The sequence below is a fragment of the Triturus cristatus genome, chromosome 4_1 (assembly GCF_964204655.1).
Source record: "Triturus cristatus chromosome 4_1, aTriCri1.1, whole genome shotgun sequence".
In the NCBI taxonomy this organism is placed as follows: Eukaryota; Metazoa; Chordata; class Amphibia; order Caudata; family Salamandridae; genus Triturus; species Triturus cristatus.
In genome coordinates, this window is record NC_140585.1 from 137,177,427 (window position 1) to 137,203,147 (window position 25,721).

Consider the following 25,721-nt stretch of genomic DNA (forward strand, 5'->3'; position numbering starts at 1 on the left):
TTCTCAATATACTGGGCTTAGAAAATGGTATCAAGCCATCCTTATCATCAGTAGGACACGGAAAGAGGCACTAAGTCTCCTAACCAAGTTCAACCACACTCTGCAACTTAACCATTGCACTACAAATTAGGCAACAGGGGCATCAGCAAAGGCAGCCAATGTGCCGATCCTTTATACATTTTGTGTAGTACTTTTCTTACTCTGAGGCAAAATCAGCACTTTAACTGCCCAAATCATACAGATTTTACACATGCAGCACTCTATGGACACATAGGCACACACCTTGCAGTTCTTCTACACACACTTAAGCTAAAAACCCATTCTGTCACGTCACAATTCTGCAAACCTATTACATATTCAGTGCGTCGGCATAGAAACACTTTTTTTAATGCCACTAAAATGCACAAGTAGTTAGACTGAAGATGCAACCTGAATGAGTTTACAGTATGTACTCCACTTTATTATTGATTAGTAATGAGAAAGTGAGGACTGCAAGAGTATTGGAAAATACTTTTTCCACTCTGAATGTAAAGCAGATTGTGTGACCATTGGCCAAAAACAGCCATGAAGGGACTCGAACCCTCAATCTTCTGATCCGAAGTCAGACGCCTTATCCATTAGGCCACGCGGTCATCCGTTCACCTGAGATGATTTTTATCATGTAGGTGGTATGCATGGATGGAGAACATATTATTGAAAGGTATTCAGGTTTACATCCCATAGTGTTCTTTCAGCTCTTTTCGCTGGAAGCACTTTTTTGGAATCTATATATTGAGAATTTTATGAGTACGATATGCTTTTGTTTTCCTTTTTGCATACAAACCTCTTTCCTCATGAGTTTAAAGCTCATTTGTATGCTCTACATAGCTCTGGACGTTTCCAGACGTGGAGTGAAACTGTTTTGAAAGTAGGACAAATTGCTCCTTCCTGCATATGCTAATTTTTCACACTCACATAGGTTGTATACGTTTTATGAATCCTGGCTTGACCTATTCAAGTAGCTGAAAGCCTGTCACCACCTCTAGAAACAAGATTCACACCAATCCAATTCAAATCATTTTTTCCAAAGGAATATGTTCTGGCCGGTCGAAAATGCATCTCACAAAAATAGGCATTTAAAAATATACTTTGCAGTTTCAGAACACTAACATGACTGTGAAGTGTACCTAAGTAAAATGGGACCGTTTCAAAGTACCTAATCCCTCATAAACTTCTGAGAGGAAGCATGTAATAAATCTACCTAATTTTCTGGAAACGAAAGAGGGAGGATTTTTGTTATCACCTCAGATGGGACTCAAACCCACAATCCCTGGCTTAGGAAGTCAGTGCCTTATCCAATAGGCCACTGAGGCACACATGCATAGCTCTTTTCTAGAGGCATTATTTAAATGTATTCTATGGTCAGACACCGGTGTGTGCACACAGGGCATTTCTCACTTCTCACTATAAGTAAACTTCCCATTTTCATCCTCTTCCATCCCCGACTTTAACGCTCTCTTCTATGCTATAATGGAGACTTTGTAATTTTAGCAAGTGGAGAGAAATTGGAGAACCACTTTCGACTCCACACTTCTTCTTCACTTACTTCTTTTCTCAATATACTGGGCTTAGAAAATGGTATCAAGCCATCCTTATCATCAGTAGGACACGGAAAGAGGCACTAAGTCTCCTAACCAAGTTCAACCACACTCTGCAACTTAACCATTGCACTACAAATTAGGCAACAGGGGCATCAGCAAAGGCAGCCAATGTGCCGATCCTTTATACATTTTGTGTAGTACTTTTCTTACTCTGAGGCAAAATCAGCACTTTAACTGCCCAAATCATACAGATTTTACACATGCAGCACTCTATGGACACATAGGCACACACCTTGCAGTTCTTCTACACACACTTAAGCTAAAAACCCATTCTGTCACGTCAAAATTCTGCAAACCTATTACATATTCAGTGCGTCGGCATAGAAACACTTTTTTTAATGCCACTAAAATGCACAAGTAGTTAGACTGAAGATGCAACCTGAATGAGTTTACAGTATGTACTCCACTTTATTATTGATTAGTAATGAGAAAGTGAGGACTGCAAGAGTATTGGAAAATACTTTTTCCACTCTGAATGTAAAGCAGATTGTGTGACCATTGGCCAAAAACAGCCATGAAGGGACTCGAACCCTCAATCTTCTGATCCGAAGTCAGACGCCTTATCCATTAGGCCACGCGGTCATCCGTTCACCTGAGATGATTTTTATCATGTAGGTGGTATGCATGGATGGAGAACATATTATTGAAAGGTATTCAGGTTTACATCCCATAGTGTTCTTTCAGCTCTTTTCGCTGGAAGCACTTTTTTGGAATCTATATATTGAGAATTTTATGAGTACGATATGCTTTTGTTTTCCTTTTTGCATACAAACCTCTTTCCTCATGAGTTTAAAGCTCATTTGTATGCTCTACATAGCTCTGGACGTTTCCAGACGTGGAGTGAAACTGTTTTGAAAGTAGGACAAATTGCTCCTTCCTGCATATGCTAATTTTTCACACTCACATAGGTTGTATACGTTTTATGAATCCTGGCTTGACCTATTCAAGTAGCTGAAAGCCTGTCACCACCTCTAGAAACAAGATTCACACCAATCCAATTCAAATCATTTTTTCCAAAGGAATATGTTCTGGCCGGTCGAAAATGCATCTCACAAAAATAGGCATTTAAAAATATACTTTGCAGTTTCAGAACACTAACATGACTGTGAAGTGTACCTAAGTAAAATGGGACCGTTTCAAAGTACCTAATCCCTCATAAACTTCTGAGAGGAAGCATGTAATAAATCTACCTAATTTTCTGGAAACGAAAGAGGGAGGATTTTTGTTATCACCTCAGATGGGACTCAAACCCACAATCCCTGGCTTAGGAAGTCAGTGCCTTATCCAATAGGCCACTGAGGCACACATGCATAGCTCTTTTCTAGAGGCATTATTTAAATGTATTCTATGGTCAGACACCGGTGTGTGCACACAGGGCATTTCTCACTTCTCACTATAAGTAAACTTCCCATTTTCATCCTCTTCCATCCCCGACTTTAACGCTCTCTTCTATGCTATAATGGAGACTTTGCAATTTTAGCAAGTGGAGAGAAATTGGAGAACCACTTTCGACTCCACACTTCTTCTTCACTTACTTCTTTTCTCAATATACTGGGCTTAGAAAATGGTATCAAGCCATCCTTATCATCAGCAGGACACGGAAAGAGGCACCAAGTCTCCTAACCAAGTTCAACCACACTCTGCAACTTAACCATTGCACTACAAATTAGGCAACGGGGGCATCAGCAAAGGCAGCCAATGTGCCGATCCTTTATACATTTTGTGTAGTACTTTTCTTACTCGGAGGCAAAATCAGCACTTTAACTCCCCAAATCATATAGATTTTACACATGTAGCACTCTATGCACACATAGGCACACACCTTGCAGTTCTTCTACACACACTTAAGCTAAAAACCCATTCTGTCACATCAAAATTCTGCAAACCTATTACATATTCAGTGCGTCGGCATAGAAGCACTTTTTAATGCCACTAAAATGCACAAGTAGTTAGACTGAAGAAGAAACCTGAATGAGTTTACAGTATGTACTCCACTTTATTAATGATTAGTAATGAGAAAGTGAGGACTACAAGAGTATTGGAAAAGACATTTTCCACTCTGAATGTAAAGCAGATTGTGTGACCATTGGCCAAAAACGATTTGAAGGGACTCGAACCCTCAACCTTCTGATCCGAAGTCAGACGCCTTATCCATTAGGCCACGCGTTCATCCGTTCACCTGAGATGATTTTTATCATGTAGGTGGTATGCATGGATGGAGAACATATTATTGAAAGGTATTCAGGTTTACATCCCATAGTGTTCTTTCAGCTCTTTTCGCTGGAAGCACTTTTTTGGAATCTATATATTGAGAATTTTATGAGTACGATATGCTTTTGTTTTCCTTTTTGCATACAAACCTCTTTCCTCATGAGTTTAAAGCTCATTTGCATGCTTTACATAGCTCTGGACGTTTCCAGACGTCGAGTGAAACTGTTTTGAAAGTAGTACAAATTGCTCCTTTCTGCATATGCTAATTTTTCACACTCGCATAGGTTGTATAAGTTTTATGAATCCTGGCTTGACCTATTCAAGTAGCTGAAAGCCTGTCACCACCTCTAGAAACAAGATTCACACCAATCCAATTCATATCATTTTTTCCAAAGGAATATGTTCTGGCCGGTCGAAAATGCATCTCACAAAAATAGGCATTTAAAAATCTACTTTGCAGTTTCAGAACACTAACATGACTGTGAAGTGTACACAAGTAAAATGGGACCGTTTCAAAGTACCTAATCCCTCATAAACTTCTGAGAGGAAGCATGTAATAAATCTACCTAATTTTCTGGAAAAGAAAGAGGGAGGAATTTTGTTATCACCTCAGATGGGACTCAAACCCACAATCAATGGCTTAGGAGGACAGTGCCTTATCCATTAGGCCACTGATGCACACATGAATAGCTTTTTTCTAGAGGCATTATTTAAATGTATTCTATGGTCAGATACCGGTGTGTGCACACAGGGCATTTCTCACTTCTATCTATAAGTAAACTTCCCATTTTCGTCCTCTTCCATCCCCGACTTTAACGCTCTCTTCTATGCTATAATGGAGACTTTGTAATTTTAGCAAGTGGAGAGAAATTGGAGAACCACTTTCGACTCCACACTTCTTCTTCACTTACTTCTTTTCTCAATATACTGGGCTTAGAAAATGGTATCAAGCCATCCTTATCATCAGCAGGACACGGAAAGAGGCACCAAGTCTCCTAACCAAGTTCAACCACACTCTGCAACTTAACCACTGCACTACAAATTAGGCAACGGGGGCATCAGCAAAGGCAGCCAATGTGCCGATCCTTTATACATTTTGTGTAGTACTTTTCTTACTCTGAGGCAAAATCAGCACTTTAACTGCCCAAATCATACAGATTTTACACATGTAGCACTCTATGCACACATAGGCACACACCTTGCAGTTCTTCTACACACACTTAAGCTAAAAACCCATTCTGTCACGTCAAAATTCTGCAAACCTATTACATATTCAGTGCGTTGGCATAGAAACACTTTTTAATGCCACTAAAATGCACAAGTAGTTAGACTGAAGATGCAACCTGAATGAGTTTACAGTATGTACTCCACTTTATTATTGATTAGTAATGAGAAAGTGAGGACTACAAGAGTATTGGAAAAGACTTTTTCCACTCTGAATGTAAAGCAGATTGTGTGACCATTGGCCAAAAACAGCCACGAAGGGACTCGAACCCTCAATCTTCTGATCCGAAGTCAGACGCCTTATCCATTAGGCCACGCGGTCATCCGTTCACCTGAGATGATTTTTATCATGTAGGTGGTATGCATGGATGGAGAACATATTATTGAAAGGTATTCAGGTTTACATCCCATAGTGTTCTTTCAGCTCTTTTCGCTGGAAGCACTTTTTTGGAATCTATATATTGAGAATTTTATGAGTACGATATGCTTTTGTTTTCCTTTTTGCATACAAACCTCTTTCCTCATGAGTTTAAAGCTCATTTGTATGCTCTACATAGCTCTGGACGTTTCCAGACGTGGAGTGAAACTGTTTTGAAAGTAGTACAAATTGCTCCTTCCTGCATATGCTAATTTTTCACACTCACATAGGTTGTATAGGTTTTATGAATCCTGGCTTGACCTATTCAAGTAGCTGAAAGCCTGTCACCACCTCTAGAAACAAGATTCACACCAATCCAATTCAAATCATTTTTTCCAAAGGAATATGTTCTGGCCGGTCGAAAATGCATCTCACAAAAATAGGCATTTAAAAATCTACTTTGCAGTTTCAGAACACTAAAATGACTGTGAAGTGTACACAAGTAAAACAGGACAGTTTCAAAGTACCTAATCCCTCATAAACTTCTGAGAGGAAGCATGTAATAAATCTACCTAATTTTCTGGAAACGAAAGAGGGAGGATTTTTGTTATCACCTCAGATGAGACTCAAACCCACAATCCCTGGCTTAGGAAGTCAGTGCCTTATCCAATAGGCCACTGAGGCACACATGCATAGCTCTTTTCTAGAGACATTATTTAAATGTATTCTATGGTCAGACACCGGTGTGTGCACACAGGGCATTTCTCACTTCTCACTATAAGTAAACTTCCCATTTTCATCCTCTTCCATCCCCGACTTTAACGCTCTCTTCTATGCTATAATGGAGACTTTGCAATTTTAGCAAGTGGAGAGAAATTGGAGAACCACTTTCGACTCCACACTTCTTCTTCACTTACTTCTTTTCTCAATATACTGGGCTTAGAAAATGGTATCAAGCCATCCTTATCATCAGCAGGACACGGAAAGAGGCACCAAGTCTCCTAACCAAGTTCAACCACACTCTGCAACTTAACCATTGCACTACAAATTAGGCAACGGGGGCATCAGCAAAGGCAGCCAATGTGCCGATCCTTTATACATTTTGTGTAGTACTTTTCTTACTCGGAGGCAAAATCAGCACTTTAACTCCCCAAATCATATAGATTTTACACATGTAGCACTCTATGCACACATAGGCACACACCTTGCAGTTCTTCTACACACACTTAAGCTAAAAACCCATTCTGTCACATCAAAATTCTGCAAACCTATTACATATTCAGTGCGTCGGCATAGAAGCACTTTTTAATGCCACTAAAATGCACAAGTAGTTAGACTGAAGAAGAAACCTGAATGAGTTTACAGTATGTACTCCACTTTATTAATGATTAGTAATGAGAAAGTGAGGACTACAAGAGTATTGGAAAAGACATTTTCCACTCTGAATGTAAAGCAGATTGTGTGACCATTGGCCAAAAACGATCACGAAGGGACTCGAACCCTCAACCTTCTGATCCGAAGTCAGACGCCTTATCCATTAGGCCACGCGGTCATCCGTTCACCTGAGATGATTTTTATCATGTAGGTGGTATGCATGGATGGAGAACATATTATTGAAAGGTATTCAGGTTTACATCCCATAGTGTTCTTTCAGCTCTTTTCGCTGGAAGCACTTTTTTGGAATCTATATATTGAGAATTTTATGAGTACGATATGCTTTTGTTTTCCTTTTTGCATACAAACCTCTTTCCTCATGAGTTTAAAGCTCATTTGTATGCTTTACATAGCTCTGGACGTTTCCAGACGTCGAGTGAAACTGTTTTGAAAGTAGTACAAATTGCTCCTTTCTGCATATGCTAATTTTTCACACTCGCATAGGTTGTATAAGTTTTATGAATCGTGGCTTGACCTATTCAAGTAGCTGAAAGCCTGTCACCACCTCTAGAAACAAGATTCACACCAATCCAATTCATATCATTTTTTCCAAAGGAATATGTTCTGGCCGGTCGAAAATGCATCTCACAAAAATAGGCATTTAAAAATCTACTTTGCAGTTTCAGAACACTAACATGACTGTGAAGTGTACACAAGTAAAATGGGACCGTTTCAAAGTACCTAATCCCTCATAAACTTCTGAGAGGAAGCATGTAATAAATCTACCTAATTTTCTGGAAAAGAAAGAGGGAGGAATTTTGTTATCACCTCAGATGGGACTCAAACCCACAATCAATGGCTTAGGAGGACAGTGCCTTATCCATTAGGCCACTGATGCACACATGAATAGCTTTTTTCTAGAGGCATTATTTAAATGTATTCTATGGTCAGATACCGGTGTGTGCACACAGGGCATTTCTCACTTCTATCTATAAGTAAACTTCCCATTTTCGTCCTCTTCCATCCCCGACTTTAACGCTCTCTTCTATGCTATAATGGAGACTTTGTAATTTTAGCAAGTGGAGAGAAATTGGAGAACCACTTTCGACTCCACACTTCTTCTTCACTTACTTCTTTTCTCAATATACTGGGCTTAGAAAATGGTATCAAGCCATCCTTATCATCAGCAGGACACGGAAAGAGGCACCAAGTCTCCTAACCAAGTTCAACCACACTCTGCAACTTAACCACTGCACTACAAATTAGGCAACGGGGGCATCAGCAAAGGCAGCCAATGTGCCGATCCTTTATACATTTTGTGTAGTACTTTTCTTACTCTGAGGCAAAATCAGCACTTTAACTGCCCAAATCATACAGATTTTACACATGTAGCACTCTATGCACACATAGGCACACACCTTGCAGTTCTTCTACACACACTTAAGCTAAAAACCCATTCTGTCACGTCAAAATTCTGCAAACCTATTACATATTCAGTGCGTTGGCATAGAAACACTTTTTAATGCCACTAAAATGCACAAGTAGTTAGACTGAAGATGCAACCTGAATGAGTTTACAGTATGTACTCCACTTTATTATTGATTAGTAATGAGAAAGTGAGGACTACAAGAGTATTGGAAAAGACTTTTTCCACTCTGAATGTAAAGCAGATTGTGTGACCATTGGCCAAAAACAGCCACGAAGGGACTCGAACCCTCAATCTTCTGATCCGAAGTCAGACGCCTTATCCATTAGGCCACGCGGTCATCCGTTCACCTGAGATGATTTTTATCATGTAGGTGGTATGCATGGATGGAGAACATATTATTGAAAGGTATTCAGGTTTACATCCCATAGTGTTCTTTCAGCTCTTTTCGCTGGAAGCACTTTTTTGGAATCTATATATTGAGAATTTTATGAGTACGATATGCTTTTGTTTTCCTTTTTGCATACAAACCTCTTTCCTCATGAGTTTAAAGCTCATTTGTATGCTCTACATAGCTCTGGACGTTTCCAGACGTGGAGTGAAACTGTTTTGAAAGTAGTACAAATTGCTCCTTCCTGCATATGCTAATTTTTCACACTCACATAGGTTGTATAGGTTTTATGAATCCTGGCTTGACCTATTCAAGTAGCTGAAAGCCTGTCACCACCTCTAGAAACAAGATTCACACCAATCCAATTCAAATCATTTTTTCCAAAGGAATATGTTCTGGCCGGTCGAAAATGCATCTCACAAAAATAGGCATTTAAAAATCTACTTTGCAGTTTCAGAACACTAACATGACTGTGAAGTGTACACAAGTAAAACGGGACAGTTTCAAAGTACCTAATCCCTCATAAACTTCTGAGAGGAAGCATGTAATAAATCTACCTAATTTTCTGGAAAAGAAAGAGGCAGGATTTTTGTTATCACCTCAGATGGGACTCAAACCCACAATCCCTGGCTTAGGAGGCCAGCGCCTTATCCATTAGGCCACTGAGGCACACATGCATAGCTCTTTTCTAGAGACATTATTTAAATGTATTCTATGGTCAGACACCGGTGTGTGCACACAGGGCATTTCTCACTTCTCTCTATAAGTAAACTTCCCATTTTCATCCTCTTCCATCCCCGACTTTAACGCTCTCTTCTATGCTATAATGGAGACTTTGCAATTTTAGCAAGTGGAGAGAAATTGGAGAACCACTTTCGACTCCACACTTCTTCTTCACTTACTTCTTTTCTCAATATACTGGGCTTAGAAAATGGTATCAAGCCATCCTTATCATCAGCAGGACACGGAAAGAGGCACCAAGTCTCCTAACCAAGTTCAACCACACTCTGCAACTTAACCATTGCACTACAAATTAGGCAACGGGGGCATCAGCAAAGGCAGCCAATGTGCCGATCCTTTATACATTTTGTGTAGTACTTTTCTTACTCGGAGGCAAAATCAGCACTTTAACTGCCCAAATCATATAGATTTTACACATGTAGCACTCTATGCACACATAGGCACACACCTTGCAGTTCTTCTACACACACTTAAGCTAAAAACCCATTCTGTCACGTCAAAATTCTGCAAACCTATTACATATTCAGTGCGTCGGCATAGAAGCACTTTTTAATGCCACTAAAATGCACAAGTAGTTAGACTGAAGAAGAAACCTGAATGAGTTTACAGTATGTACTCCACTTTATTAATGATTAGTAATGAGAAAGTGAGGACTACAAGAGTATTGGAAAAGACATTTTCCACTCTGAATGTAAAGCAGATTGTGTGACCATTGGCCAAAAACAACCACGAAGGGACTTGAACCCTCAACCTTCTGATCCGAAGTCAGACGCCTTATCCATTAGGCCACGCGGTCATCCGTTCACCTGAGATGATTTTTATCATGTAGGTGTGTGGAAATTTAGCTTGTAACTGAAAATTATCTGCGCCATCTTGCCTCTCCCCAGCGCCACGCATAGCGAACGCACAGCCGCCATTTTAGGCACCCCACTCTCTCCCCCGCTCATTGTCGATCGCCAGCGCGTTCCCCTGGCGCTGCAAGCATCCCCCGTGCGCCGGCCACCCCCGCTCTCTCATACACGGGCCATAAACCCTCTCCTTCTGCGCGACCCTGCCATGGAACCACATCCCACGCCTGACCCACATCCCATACATGGTCATGCATCTCTCTTTGATAACCCCCTTCCTCTGCGCCCCATTGTCCGAATCGATCCCAGGCCATCACCTAGCCTTGCGGATGCAGTTTATTGCCCCTACTGTAAGGGAAACACCCCACATCAAAGGGATTACAGTGGATCAAAGCCCCTACCCCCTGAGACCCGGCCGGTTGCACACACCCCCGGGAATTGGCGGAATGTCCAGCTGCGTGATAGCCATCTCCTACTGTAGATGGGGTGGGGACTTCCACTGTAGATATGTGTGGGAACGAGTTCGAAGTGGGGATTCCGAAGACGTTCTTTGATACATCAAAGTAATCTCAAGAATGTGCCATGTATGATAAACCCGCAATAAAGTCATAAACCTGTGTATAAGAGGCCAGGCCTCAGAGATGCAGTTAGAGCACCTCGTGACGATACCGTGCTGTCTGATCTGATGTGTTCTGCTCTGACGGAATAAAACTTTGTTTCCTGCCTTCCAGTCTCCGGCGCCTGCCTCTTTCATTGGTAAATTATCGAGTGGTATGAGAGGCGATTACCGCCGGGCAATACTTGAAAGGTTATCGACTGAAACTGCCGCTACCATTTAACAATTGGCGTCCCAAGCGTGGGGCCCATCAGCGACACGTGGATCCAGTGGGAGAGGTCCTGACGACAGAGTGAACGACTGCAACGATCGGGAGAGCTCCTGCCCGATAGACCCTCGTCTGGCAGCCGATCATCCAAACTTCACTGGTTCCGAGCAGACCTCTCTCGAGTGATCTACGGTCCTGACTGTGAACCATCAGGAGTGCCGCGGCAAATACGGAGAGTAGAGGACGATCGGGCACTGGAGGCGGAAGACGAGAAACTGTCCACGCGGTCCGGGTAAGGTCGTGAAACACGACAAATTGTGAAATAATTGATTGATTGTCTGAAATACTAGTATTGCTCATTGATTGTTCTCTTTGAGATATTCGCTGTCTACAAACGGGGAGGAGTAGAAACACTCTCTCTCTCCCTTTGCAGATAGTGAAGGGTAGGTAACGCAGACTTTTGTCCCCGTTGTAACCCGTCGTGCCTATCTTTATCTCCCCACTGATTGATTGTCCGAACATTGATTGTTTTGAAGAATAGTGCTCTTTGAGATATTCTCTGTTTGCAAATAACGAAGAATAGAAATATTCTGTCTAGTCTTTGCAAATAGTGAAGGGTAGGTAACGCAGACTTTTGTCCCCGTTGTAACCCGTCGTGCCTATCTTTATCTCCCCATTGATTGATTGATTGATTGTCCGAACACTAGTTGTTCGATATTGGTTCTTTGGAGGTATTCTCTGCTTACAAATAACGAGGAATAGAGATATTTTGTCTAGTCTTTGCAAGCAGAGAAAAGATAGGTAGTGCTGACTTTTGTCCCCGTTGAAACCCGTCATGCCTATCTTCTCCCCACTGATTGGTAGTTGGTTCTGCCCGGACCGCTTATTAGAGGTGGACCATCCGGCTCCGCTGGAAGGCACCCCAAATAAGGACATGTTCACCAAATATGGACTAGTCGCCGTAGCTTATAGCAAGCTATGGCATAAATACACAAGGAAGGACCCCGAGAGTCAGTGGCCACTGATGGGATCCTTCGACGACCATAAGATAGAAGTGCTAGAAATGGCTCTGCGTAACAATAAAACGACGCCTACTATGCTTGACAGTATCGGCATGTGGCGCAAAGAAGCAACACAACGGAAAAAGAGGGAAGAAGTAAAAGCAGAAAAGGAATTACGAAGGGCAGCTCACCTTGCCGCTAGAAAGTTAGAAGAAGAAATAAAGGAGAGAAGGGAAACTAAACTAAGACAGGAGCCCGAAACCTCAGGCCAGTACGCTGTTAGGACCCCCTCTATGCTCTACCCTGAGTTGTCCTCTAAGCAACGAACGAATGACGAATTATTATTAGGTCCCCCAATCATTTACATGCCCCCTCCATACGCACCCTCCCAATCGGTAGTGCAACACCCCCAACCCCCAAACACGAGCGAAAGCAGTACAGGGGCCTCGGCCCTCACGGCCTCCGCGCCGGCCGAGCCTCTTGTACTGAACACAACGTCGGCAATGACGTTGGATGACCCTGAGATAAGAAAGAAAGATTCCACCAGAATGAATCGACTAACAAAGGACGAACGAGCAGGAATCGACAAGATAGTAAAGACACTAGTGGAGCGTAAGGAAAGTGAGGAGTATATAACAGACGTATATAACTCGTATGCAGACAGCCGCAGACGACACTTTGTCGTGCGACTTTGTTATCACGCCCTGAATGCATATGAGGATAGGTACCACGATAAAGGTCCCGAAGGCTTAGCGACCCTATATAGGAAGGTAGACATTGGGGAAGAAGGAGAGGGCGATGTGACGAACCTCTTCACTCGTACACTCGAGGTCTATCGACACCTTAAGGAACACGGACAGACAACCAAAACAGAAACCCCCATAGCGACTAAGCCCCAGGAAGGAAGGACTGATACCATGATGCCCATCAAAGAGGCCGCCCCCTACTGGGTCCCCCCACGAGGTCAGGGAACACATGACGACATCAACCACCAAGATGCGAAGGGGAGGGTTGTATATAATTGGGTCTACCAGCCATGGGACCGGAAAGATATTTTGACCTTTAGAAAAACTCTACCCGACTTAAGAAAGAACCCGACTGCCTTCTACACCGAACTAGGTACAGCCTTAGGCTCAACAATAATGACTTTAGCAGATATCGACTTGTTCTTCGGATTATGTCTGCCGGCTGATGTGTGGAAACAAATCCGGAAAGTTGACCACGCTGAGCCGTTCGGATATACAACTCGATACCATAGATAAACAGCGAGAACCAGGACAGAAACCCCCGAAAGCCATATTAGAGCTCCCAGACAAGATTGTACAGAAGCTGAAGACTCTAATCCCAGAAAGAAAGGTAGACTGGTCGATAGTGACGGCTTGCCGACAGAAACCCCAGGAGGATGGGTCTGAATACTTCTCTCGGTTCGAGACTGTGTTTTCCGATTACAGTGGCCAAGACATGACCACTGCAACCGGACATCACCTCTTTGTCCAAAACTATGTGAAAGGTCTGTCACAAGACCTATAAGTAAACTTCCCATTTTCATCCTCTTCCATCCCCGACTTTAACGCTCTCTTCTATGCTATAATGGAGACTTTGCAATTTTAGCAAGTGGAGAGAAATTGGAGAACCACTTTCGACTCCACACTTCTTCTTCACTTACTTCTTTTCTCAATATACTGGGCTTAGAAAATGGTATCAAGCCATCCTTATCATCAGCAGGACACGGAAAGAGGCACCAAGTCTCCTAACCAAGTTTAACCACACTCTGCAACTTAACCATTGCACTACAAATTAGGCAACGGGGGCATCAGCAAAGGCAGCCAATGTGCCGATCCTTTATACATTTTGTGTAGTACTTTTCTTACTCGGAGGCAAAATCAGCACTTTAACTGCCCAAATCATACAGATTTTACACATGTAGCACTCTATGCACACATAGGTACACACCTTGCAGTTCTTCTACACACACTTAAGCTAAAACCCATTCTGTCGCGTCAAAATTCTGCAAACCTATTACATATTCAGTGCGTCGGCATAGAAGCACTTTTTAATGCCACTAAAATGCACAAGTAGTTAGACTGAAGATGCAACCTGAATGAGTTTACAGTATGTACTCCACTTTATTAATGATTAGTAATGAGAAAGTGAGGACTACAAGAGTATTGGAAAATACTTTTTTCACTCTGAATGTAAAGCAGATTGTGTGACCATTGGCCAAAAACGGCCAAGAAGGGACTCGAACCCTCAATCTTCTGATCCGAAGTCAGACGCCTTATCCATTAGGCCACGTGGTCATCCGTTCACCTGAGATGATTTTTATCATGTAGGTGGTATGCATGGATGGAGAACATATTATTGAAAGGTATTCAGGTTTACATCCCATAGTGTTCTTTCAGCTCTTTTCGCTGGAAGTACTTTTTGGGAATCTATATATTGAGAATTTTATGAGTACGATATGCTTTTGTTTTCCTTTTTGCATACAAACCTCTTTCCTCATGAGTTTAAAGCTCATTTGTATGCTCTACATAGCTCTGGACGTTTCCAGACGTGGAGTGAAACTGTTTTGAAAGTAGTACAAATTGCTCCTTCCTGCATATGCTAATTTTTCACACTCACATAGGTTGTATAAGTTTTATGAATCCTGGCTTGACCTATTCAAGTAGCTGAAAGCCTGTCACCACCTCTAGAAACAAGATTCACACCAATCCAATTCAAATAATTTTTTCCAAAGGAATATATTCTGGCCGGTCGAAAATGCATCTCACAAAAATAGGCATTTATTAAAAATATACTTTGCAGTTTCAGAACACTAACATGACTGTGAAGTGTACCTAAGTAAAATGGGACCGTTTCAAAGTACCTAATCCCTCATAAACTTCTGAGAGGAAGCATGTAATAAATCTACCTAATTTTCTGGAAACAAAAGAGGGAGGATTTTTGTTATCACCTCAGATGGGATTCAAACCCACAATCCCTGGCTTAGGAGGTCAGTGCCTTATCCAATAGGCCACTGAGGCACACATGCATAGCTCTTTTCTAGAGGCATTATTTAAATGTATTCTATAGTCAGACACCGGTGTGTGCACACAGGGCATTTCTCACTTCTCACTATAAGTAAACTTCCCATTTTCATCCTCTTCCATCCCCGACTTTAACGCTCTCTTCTATTCTATAATGGAGACTTTGCAATTTTAGCAAGTGGAGAGAAATTGGAGAACCACTTTCGACTCCACACTTCTTCTTCACTTACTTCTTTTCTCAATATACTGGGCTTAGAAAATGGTATCAAGCCATCCTTATCATCAGCAGGACACGGAAAGAGGCACCAAGTCTCCTAACCAAGTTCAACCACACTCTGCAACTTAACCATTGCACTACAAATTAGGCAACGGGGGCATCAGCAAAGGCAGCCAATGTGCCGATCCTTTATACATTTTGTGTAGTACTTTTCTTACTCGGAGGCAAAATCAGCACTTTAACTTCCCAAATCATATAGATTTTACACATGTAGCACTCTATGCACACACCTTGCAGTTCTTCTACACACACTTAAGCTAAAAACCCATTCTGTCACGTCAAAATTCTGCAAACCTATTACATATTCAGTGCGTCGGCATAGAAGCACTTTTTAATGCCACTAAAATGCACAAGTAGTTAGACTGAAGAAGAAACCTGAATGAGTTTACAGTATGTACTCCACTTTATTAATGATTAGTAATGAGAAAGTGAGGACTACAAGAGTATTGGAAAAGACTTTTTCCACTCTGAATGTAAAGCAGATTGTGTGACCATTGGCCAAAAACGACCACGAAGGGACTCGAACCCTCAATCTTCTGATCCGAAGTCAGACGCCTTATCCATTAGGCCACGCGGTCACCCGTTCACCTGAGATGATTTTTATCATGTAGGTGGTATGCATGGATGGAGAAAATATTATTGAAAGGTATTCAGGTTTACATCCCATAGTGTTCTTTCAGCTCTTTTCGCTGGAAGCACTTTTTTGGAATCTATATATTGAGAATTTTATGAGTACGATATGCTTTTGTTTTCCTTTTTGCATACAAACCTCTTTCCTCATGAGTTTAAAGCTCATTTGTATGCTTTACATAGCTCTGGACGTTTCCAGACGTGGAGTGAAACTGTTTTGAAAGTAGTACAAATTGCTCCTTTCTGCATATGCTAATTTTTCACACTCACATAGGTTGTATAAGTTTTATGAATCCTGGCTTGACCTCTTCAAGTAGCTGAAAGCCTGTCACCACCTCTAGAAACAAGATTCACACCAATCCAATTCAAATCATTTTTTCCAAAGGAATATGTTCTGGCCGGTCGAAAATGCATCTCACAAAAATAGGCATTTAAGAATCTACTTTGCAGTTTCAGAACACTAACATGACTGTGAAGTGTACACAAGTAAAATGGGACCGTTTCAAAGTACCTAATCCCTCATAAACTTCTGAGAGGAAGCATGTAATAAATCTACCTAATTTTCTGGAAAAGAAAGAGGGAGGAATTTTGTTATCACCTCAGATGGGACTCAAACCCACAATCAATGGCTTAGGAGGCCAGTGCCTTATCCATTAGGCCACTGAGGCACACATGAATAGCTTTTTTCTAGAGGCATTATTTAAATGTATTCTATGGTCAGATACCGGTGTGTGCACACAGGGCATTTCTCACTTCTATCTATAAGTAAACTTCCCATTTTCGTCCTCTTCCATCCCCGACTTTAACGCTCTCTTCTATGCTATAATGGAGACTTTGTAATTTTAGCAAGTGGAGAGAAATTGGAGAACCACTTTCGACTCCACACTTCTTCTTCACTTACTTCTTTTCTCAATATACTGGGCTTAGAAAATGGTATCAAGCCATCCTTATCATCAGTAGGACACGGAAAGAGGCACTAAGTCTCCTAACCAAGTTCAACCACACTCTGCAACTTAACCATTGCACTACAAATTAGGCAACAGGGGCATCAGCAAAGGCAGCCAATGTGCCGATCCTTTATACATTTTGTGTAGTACTTTTCTTACTCTGAGGCAAAATCAGCACTTTAACTGCCCAAATCATACAGATTTTACACATGCAGCACTCTATGGACACATAGGCACACACCTTGCAGTTCTTCTACACACACTTAAGCTAAAAACCCATTCTGTCACGTCAAAATTCTGCAAACCTATTACATATTCAGTGCGTCGGCATAGAAACACTTTTTTTAATGCCACTAAAATGCACAAGTAGTTAGACTGAAGATGCAACCTGAATGAGTTTACAGTATGTACTCCACTTTATTATTGATTAGTAATGAGAAAGTGAGGACTGCAAGAGTATTGGAAAATACTTTTTCCACTCTGAATGTAAAGCAGATTGTGTGACCATTGGCCAAAAACAGCCATGAAGGGACTCGAACCCTCAATCTTCTGATCCGAAGTCAGACGCCTTATCCATTAGGCCACGCGGTCATCCGTTCACCTGAGATGATTTTTATCATGTAGGTGGTATGCATGGATGGAGAACATATTATTGAAAGGTATTCAGGTTTACATCCCATAGTGTTCTTTCAGCTCTTTTCGCTGGAAGCACTTTTTTGGAATCTATATATTGAGAATTTTATGAGTACGATATGCTTTTGTTTTCCTTTTTGCATACAAACCTCTTTCCTCATGAGTTTAAAGCTCATTTGTATGCTCTACATAGCTCTGGACGTTTCCAGACGTGGAGTGAAACTGTTTTGAAAGTAGGACAAATTGCTCCTTCCTGCATATGCTAATTTTTCACACTCACATAGGTTGTATACGTTTTATGAATCCTGGCTTGACCTATTCAAGTAGCTGAAAGCCTGTCACCACCTCTAGAAACAAGATTCACACCAATCCAATTCAAATCATTTTTTCCAAAGGAATATGTTCTGGCCGGTCGAAAATGCATCTCACAAAAATAGGCATTTAAAAATATACTTTGCAGTTTCAGAACACTAACATGACTGTGAAGTGTACCTAAGTAAAATGGGACCGTTTCAAAGTACCTAATCCCTCATAAACTTCTGAGAGGAAGCATGTAATAAATCTACCTAATTTTCTGGAAACGAAAGAGGGAGGATTTTTGTTATCACCTCAGATGGGACTCAAACCCACAATCCCTGGCTTAGGAAGTCAGTGCCTTATCCAATAGGCCACTGAGGCACACATGCATAGCTCTTTTCTAGAGGCATTATTTAAATGTATTCTATGGTCAGACACCGGTGTGTGCACACAGGGCATTTCTCACTTCTCACTATAAGTAAACTTCCCATTTTCATCCTCTTCCATCCCCGACTTTAACGCTCTCTTCTATGCTATAATGGAGACTTTGCAATTTTAGCAAGTGGAGAGAAATTGGAGAACCACTTTCGACTCCACACTTCTTCTTCACTTACTTCTTTTCTCAATATACTGGGCTTAGAAAATGGTATCAAGCCATCCTTATCATCAGCAGGACACGGAAAGAGGCACCAAGTCTCCTAACCAAGTTCAACCACACTCTGCAACTTAACCATTGCACTACAAATTAGGCAACGGGGGCATCAGCAAAGGCAGCCAATGTGCCGATCCTTTATACATTTTGTGTAGTACTTTTCTTACTCGGAGGCAAAATCAGCACTTTAACTCCCCAAATCATATAGATTTTACACATGTAGCACTCTATGCACACATAGGCACACACCTTGCAGTTCTTCTACACACACTTAAGCTAAAAACCCATTCTGTCACATCAAAATTCTGCAAACCTATTACATATTCAGTGCGTCGGCATAGAAGCACTTTTTAATGCCACTAAAATGCACAAGTAGTTAGACTGAAGAAGAAACCTGAATGAGTTTACAGTATGTACTCCACTTTATTAATGATTAGTAATGAGAAAGTGAGGACTACAAGAGTATTGGAAAAGACATTTTCCACTCTGAATGTAAAGCAGATTGTGTGACCATTGGCCAAAAACGATTTGAAGGGACTCGAACCCTCAACCTTCTGATCCGAAGTCAGACGCCTTATCCATTAGGCCACGCGTTCATCCGTTCACCTGAGATGATTTTTATCATGTAGGTGGTATGCATGGATGGAGAACATATTATTGAAAGGTATTCAGGTTTACATCCCATAGTGTTCTTTCAGCTCTTTTCGCTGGAAGCACTTTTTTGGAATCTATATATTGAGAATTTTATGAGTACGATATGCTTTTGTTTTCCTTTTTGCATACAAACCTCTTTCCTCATGAGTTTAAAGCTCATTTGCATGCTTTACATAGCTCTGGACGTTTCCAGACGTCGAGTGAAACTGTTTTGAAAGTAGTACAAATTGCTCCTTTCTGCATATGCTAATTTTTCACACTCGCATAGGTTGTATAAGTTTTATGAATCCTGGCTTGACCTATTCAAGTAGCTGAAAGCCTGTCACCACCTCTAGAAACAAGATTCACACCAATCCAATTCATATCATTTTTTCCAAAGGAATATGTTCTGGCCGGTCGAAAATGCATCTCACAAAAATAGGCATTTAAAAATCTACTTTGCAGTTTCAGAACACTAACATGACTGTGAAGTGTACACAAGTAAAATGGGACCGTTTCAAAGTACCTAATCCCTCATAAACTTCTGAGAGGAAGCATGTAATAAATCTACCTAATTTTCTGGAAAAGAAAGAGGGAGGAATTTTGTTATCACCTCAGATGGGACTCAAACCCACAATCAATGGCTTAGGAGGACAGTGCCTTATCCATTAGGCCACTGATGCACACATGAATAGCTTTTTTCTAGAGGCATTATTTAAATGTATTCTATGGTCAGATACCGGTGTGTGCACACAGGGCATTTCTCACTTCTATCTATAAGTAAACTTCCCATTTTCGTCCTCTTCCATCCCCGACTTTAACGCTCTCTTCTATGCTATAATGGAGACTTTGTAATTTTAGCAAGTGGAGAGAAATTGGAGAACCACTTTCGACTCCACACTTCTTCTTCACTTACTTCTTTTCTCAATATACTGGGCTTAGAAAATGGTATCAAGCCATCCTTATCATCAGCAGGACACGGAAAGAGGCACCAAGTCTCCTAACCAAGTTCAACCACACTCTGCAACTTAACCACTGCACTACAAATTAGGCAACGGGGGCATCAGCAAAGGCAGCCAATGTGCCGATCCTTTATACATTTTGTGTAGTACTTTTCTTACTCTGAGGCAAAATCAGCACTTTAACTGCCCAAATCATACAGATTTTACACATGTAGCACTCTATGCACACATAGGCACACACCTTGCAGTTCTTCTACACACACTTAAGCTAAAAACCCATTCTGTCACGTCAAAATTCTGCAAACCTATTACATATTCAGTGCGTTGGCATAGAAACACTTTTTAATGCCACTAAAATGCACAAGTAGTTAGACTGAAGATGCAACCTGAATGAGTTTACAGTATGTACTCCACTTTATTATTGATTAGTAATGAGAAAGTGAGGACTACAAGAGTATTGGAAAAGACTTTTTCCACTCTGAATGTAAAGCAGATTGTGTGACCATTGGCCAAAAACAGCCACGAAGGGACTCGAACCCTCAATCTTCTGATCCGAAGTCAGACACCTTATCCATTAGGCCACGCGGTCATCCGTTCACCTGAGATGATTTTTATCATGTAGGTGGTATGCATGGATGGAGAACATATTATTGAAAGGTATTCAGGTTTACATCCCATAGTGTTCTTTCAGCTCTTTTCGCTGGAAGCACTTTTTTGGAATCTATATATTGAGAATTTTATGAGTACGATATGCTTTTGTTTTCCTTTTTGCATACAAACCTCTTTCCTCATGAGTTTAAAGCTCATTTGTATGCTCTACATAGCTCTGGACGTTTCCAGACGTGGAGTGAAACTGTTTTGAAAGTAGTACAAATTGCTCCTTCCTGCATATGCTAATTTTTCACACTCACATAGGTTGTATAGGTTTTATGAATCCTGGCTTGACCTATTCAAGTAGCTGAAAGCCTGTCACCACCTCTAGAAACAAGATTCACACCAATCCAATTCAAATCATTTTTTCCAAAGGAATATGTTCTGGCCGGTCGAAAATGCATCTCACAAAAATAGGCATTTAAAAATCTACTTTGCAGTTTCAGAACACTAAAATGACTGTGAAGTGTACACAAGTAAAACGGGACAGTTTCAAAGTACCTAATCCCTCATAAACTTCTGAGAGGAAGCATGTAATAAATCTACCTAATTTTCTGGAAACGAAAGAGGGAGGATTTTTGTTATCACCTCAGATGAGACTCAAACCCACAATCCCTGGCTTAGGAAGTCAGTGCCTTATCCAATAGGCCACTGAGGCACACATGCATAGCTCTTTTCTAGAGACATTATTTAAATGTATTCTATGGTCAGACACCGGTGTGTGCACACAGGGCATTTCTCACTTCTCACTATAAGTAAACTTCCCATTTTCATCCTCTTCCATCCCCGACTTTAACGCTCTCTTCTATGCTATAATGGAGACTTTGCAATTTTAGCAAGTGGAGAGAAATTGGAGAACCACTTTCGACTCCACACTTCTTCTTCACTTACTTCTTTTCTCAATATACTGGGCTTAGAAAATGGTATCAAGCCATCCTTATCATCAGCAGGACACGGAAAGAGGCACCAAGTCTCCTAACCAAGTTCAACCACACTCTGCAACTTAACCATTGCACTACAAATTAGGCAACGGGGGCATCAGCAAAGGCAGCCAATGTGCCGATCCTTTATACATTTTGTGTAGTACTTTTCTTACTCGGAGGCAAAATCAGCACTTTAACTCCCCAAATCATATAGATTTTACACATGTAGCACTCTATGCACACATAGGCACACACCTTGCAGTTCTTCTACACACACTTAAGCTAAAAACCCATTCTGTCACATCAAAATTCTGCAAACCTATTACATATTCAGTGCGTCGGCATAGAAGCACTTTTTAATGCCACTAAAATGCACAAGTAGTTAGACTGAAGAAGAAACCTGAATGAGTTTACAGTATGTACTCCACTTTATTAATGATTAGTAATGAGAAAGTGAGGACTACAAGAGTATTGGAAAAGACATTTTCCACTCTGAATGTAAAGCAGATTGTGTGACCATTGGCCAAAAACGATCACGAAGGGACTCGAACCCTCAACCTTCTGATCCGAAGTCAGACGCCTTATCCATTAGGCCACGCGGTCATCCGTTCACCTGAGATGATTTTTATCATGTAGGTGGTATGCATGGATGGAGAACATATTATTGAAAGGTATTCAGGTTTACATCCCATAGTGTTCTTTCAGCTCTTTTCGCTGGAAGCACTTTTTTGGAATCTATATATTGAGAATTTTATGAGTACGATATGCTTTTGTTTTCCTTTTTGCATACAAACCTCTTTCCTCATGAGTTTAAAGCTCATTTGTATGCTTTACATAGCTCTGGACGTTTCCAGACGTCGAGTGAAACTGTTTTGAAAGTAGTACAAATTGCTCCTTTCTGCATATGCTAATTTTTCACACTCGCATAGGTTGTATAAGTTTTATGAATCGTGGCTTGACCTATTCAAGTAGCTGAAAGCCTGTCACCACCTCTAGAAACAAGATTCACACCAATCCAATTCATATCATTTTTTCCAAAGGAATATGTTCTGGCCGGTCGAAAATGCATCTCACAAAAATAGGCATTTAAAAATCTACTTTGCAGTTTCAGAACACTAACATGACTGTGAAGTGTACACAAGTAAAATGGGACCGTTTCAAAGTACCTAATCCCTCATAAACTTCTGAGAGGAAGCATGTAATAAATCTACCTAATTTTCTGGAAAAGAAAGAGGGAGGAATTTTGTTATCACCTCAGATGGGACTCAAACCCACAATCAATGGCTTAGGAGGACAGTGCCTTATCCATTAGGCCACTGATGCACACATGAATAGCTTTTTTCTAGAGGCATTATTTAAATGTATTCTATGGTCAGATACCGGTGTGTGCACACAGGGCATTTCTCACTTCTATCTATAAGTAAACTTCCCATTTTCGTCCTCTTCCATCCCCGACTTTAACGCTCTCTTCTATGCTATAATGGAGACTTTGTAATTTTAGCAAGTGGAGAGAAATTGGAGAACCACTTTCGACTCCACACTTCTTCTTCACTTACTTCTTTTCTCAATATACTGGGCTTAGAAAATGGTATCAAGCCATCCTTATCATCAGCAGGACACGGAAAGAGGCACCAAGTCTCCTAACCAAGTTCAACCACACTCTGCAACTTAACCACTGCACTACAAATTAGGCAACGGGGGCATCAGCAAAGGCAGCCAATGTGCCGATCCTTTATACATTTTGTGTAGTACTTTTCTTACTCTGAGGCAAAATCAGCACTTTAACTGCCCAAATCATACAGATTTTACACATGTAGCACTCTATGCACACATAGGCACACACCTTGCAGTTCTTCTACACACACTTAAGCTAAAAACCCATTCTGTCACGTCAAAATTCTGCAAACCTATTACATATTCAGTGCGTTGGCATAGAAACACTTTTTAATGCCACTAAAATGCACAAGTAGTTAGACTGAAGATGCAACCTGAATGAGTTTACAGTATGTACTCCACTTTATTATTGATTAGTAATGAGAAAGTGAGGACTACAAGAGTATTGGAAAAGACTTTTTCCACTCTGAATGTAAAGCAGATTGTGTGACCATTGGCCAAAAACAGCCACGAAGGGACTCGAACCCTCAATCTTCTGATCCGAAGTCAGACGCCTTATCCATTAGGCCACGCAGTCATCCGTTCACCTGAGATGATTTTTATCATGTAGGTGGTATGCATGGATGGAGAACATATTATTGAAAGGTATTCAGGTTTACATCCCATAGTGTTCTTTCAGCTCTTTTCGCTGGAAGCACTTTTTTGGAATCTATATATTGAGAATTTTATGAGTACGATATGCTTTTGTTTTCCTTTTTGCATACAAACCTCTTTCCTCATGAGTTTAAAGCTCATTTGTATGCTCTACATAGCTCTGGACGTTTCCAGACGTGGAGTGAAACTGTTTTGAAAGTAGTACAAATTGCTCCTTCCTGCATATGCTAATTTTTCACACTCACATAGGTTGTATAGGTTTTATGAATCCTGGCTTGACCTATTCAAGTAGCTGAAAGCCTGTCACCACCTCTAGAAACAAGATTCACACCAATCCAATTCAAATCATTTTTTCCAAAGGAATATGTTCTGGCCGGTCGAAAATGCATCTCACAAAAATAGGCATTTAAAAATCTACTTTGCAGTTTCAGAACACTAACATGACTGTGAAGTGTACACAAGTAAAACGGGACAGTTTCAAAGTACCTAATCCCTCATAAACTTCTGAGAGGAAGCATGTAATAAATCTACCTAATTTTCTGGAAAAGAAAGAGGCAGGATTTTTGTTATCACCTCAGATGGGACTCAAACCCACAATCCCTGGCTTAGGAGGCCAGCGCCTTATCCATTAGGCCACTGAGGCACACATGCATAGCTCTTTTCTAGAGACATTATTTAAATGTATTCTATGGTCAGACACCGGTGTGTGCACACAGGGCATTTCTCACTTCTCTCTATAAGTAAACTTCCCATTTTCATCCTCTTCCATCCCCGACTTTAACGCTCTCTTCTATGCTATAATGGAGACTTTGCAATTTTAGCAAGTGGAGAGAAATTGGAGAACCACTTTCGACTCCACACTTCTTCTTCACTTACTTCTTTTCTCAATATACTGGGCTTAGAAAATGGTATCAAGCCATCCTTATCATCAGCAGGACACGGAAAGAGGCACCAAGTCTCCTAACCAAGTTCAACCACACTCTGCAACTTAACCATTGCACTACAAATTAGGCAACGGGGGCATCAGCAAAGGCAGCCAATGTGCCGATCCTTTATACATTTTGTGTAGTACTTTTCTTACTCGGAGGCAAAATCAGCACTTTAACTGCCCAAATCATATAGATTTTACACATGTAGCACTCTATGCACACATAGGCACACACCTTGCAGTTCTTCTACACACACTTAAGCTAAAAACCCATTCTGTCACGTCAAAATTCTGCAAACCTATTACATATTCAGTGCGTCGGCATAGAAGCACTTTTTAATGCCACTAAAATGCACAAGTAGTTAGACTGAAGAAGAAACCTGAATGAGTTTACAGTATGTACTCCACTTTATTAATGATTAGTAATGAGAAAGTGAGGACTACAAGAGTATTGGAAAAGACATTTTCCACTCTGAATGTAAAGCAGATTGTGTGACCATTGGCCAAAAACAACCACGAAGGGACTTGAACCCTCAACCTTCTGATCCGAAGTCAGACGCCTTATCCATTAGGCCACGCGGTCATCCGTTCACCTGAGATGATTTTTATCATGTAGGTGTGTGGAAATTTAGCTTGTAACTGAAAATTATCTGCGCCATCTTGCCTCTCCCCAGCGCCACGCATAGCGAACGCACAGCCGCCATTTTAGGCACCCCACTCTCTCCCCCGCTCATTGTCGATCGCCAGCGCGTTCCCCTGGCGCTGCAAGCATCCCCCGTGCGCCGGCCACCCCCGCTCTCTCATACACGGGCCATAAACCCTCTCCTTCTGCGCGACCCTGCCATGGAACCACATC

At 41.2% G+C, this 25,721-nt stretch overlaps 7 non-coding genes across 7 annotated transcripts; all 7 read right to left on the reverse strand.

The window, feature by feature from the left end:
* Positions 1-6,912: 6,912 nt before the first annotated feature.
* TRNAR-UCG (transfer RNA arginine (anticodon UCG)) lies at positions 6,913-6,985 on the reverse strand. Its single transcript has one exon. It is a non-coding gene; the product is annotated as a tRNA-Arg (tRNA).
* Positions 6,986-9,220: 2,235 nt separating this feature from the next.
* TRNAR-CCU (transfer RNA arginine (anticodon CCU)) lies at positions 9,221-9,293 on the reverse strand. Its single transcript has one exon. It is a non-coding gene; the product is annotated as a tRNA-Arg (tRNA).
* A 795-nt stretch (positions 9,294-10,088) lies between these two features.
* Positions 10,089-10,161, reverse strand: TRNAR-UCG (transfer RNA arginine (anticodon UCG)). The gene has a single exon. It is a non-coding gene; the product is annotated as a tRNA-Arg (tRNA).
* Positions 10,162-15,846: 5,685 nt separating this feature from the next.
* On the reverse strand, positions 15,847-15,919 carry TRNAR-UCG (transfer RNA arginine (anticodon UCG)). The gene has a single exon. It is a non-coding gene; the product is annotated as a tRNA-Arg (tRNA).
* A 6,280-nt stretch (positions 15,920-22,199) lies between these two features.
* On the reverse strand, positions 22,200-22,272 carry TRNAR-UCG (transfer RNA arginine (anticodon UCG)). Its single transcript has one exon. It is a non-coding gene; the product is annotated as a tRNA-Arg (tRNA).
* A 2,235-nt stretch (positions 22,273-24,507) lies between these two features.
* On the reverse strand, positions 24,508-24,580 carry TRNAR-CCU (transfer RNA arginine (anticodon CCU)). The gene has a single exon. It is a non-coding gene; the product is annotated as a tRNA-Arg (tRNA).
* A 795-nt stretch (positions 24,581-25,375) lies between these two features.
* On the reverse strand, positions 25,376-25,448 carry TRNAR-UCG (transfer RNA arginine (anticodon UCG)). The gene has a single exon. It is a non-coding gene; the product is annotated as a tRNA-Arg (tRNA).
* Between the last annotated feature and the right edge of the window lie 273 nt (positions 25,449-25,721).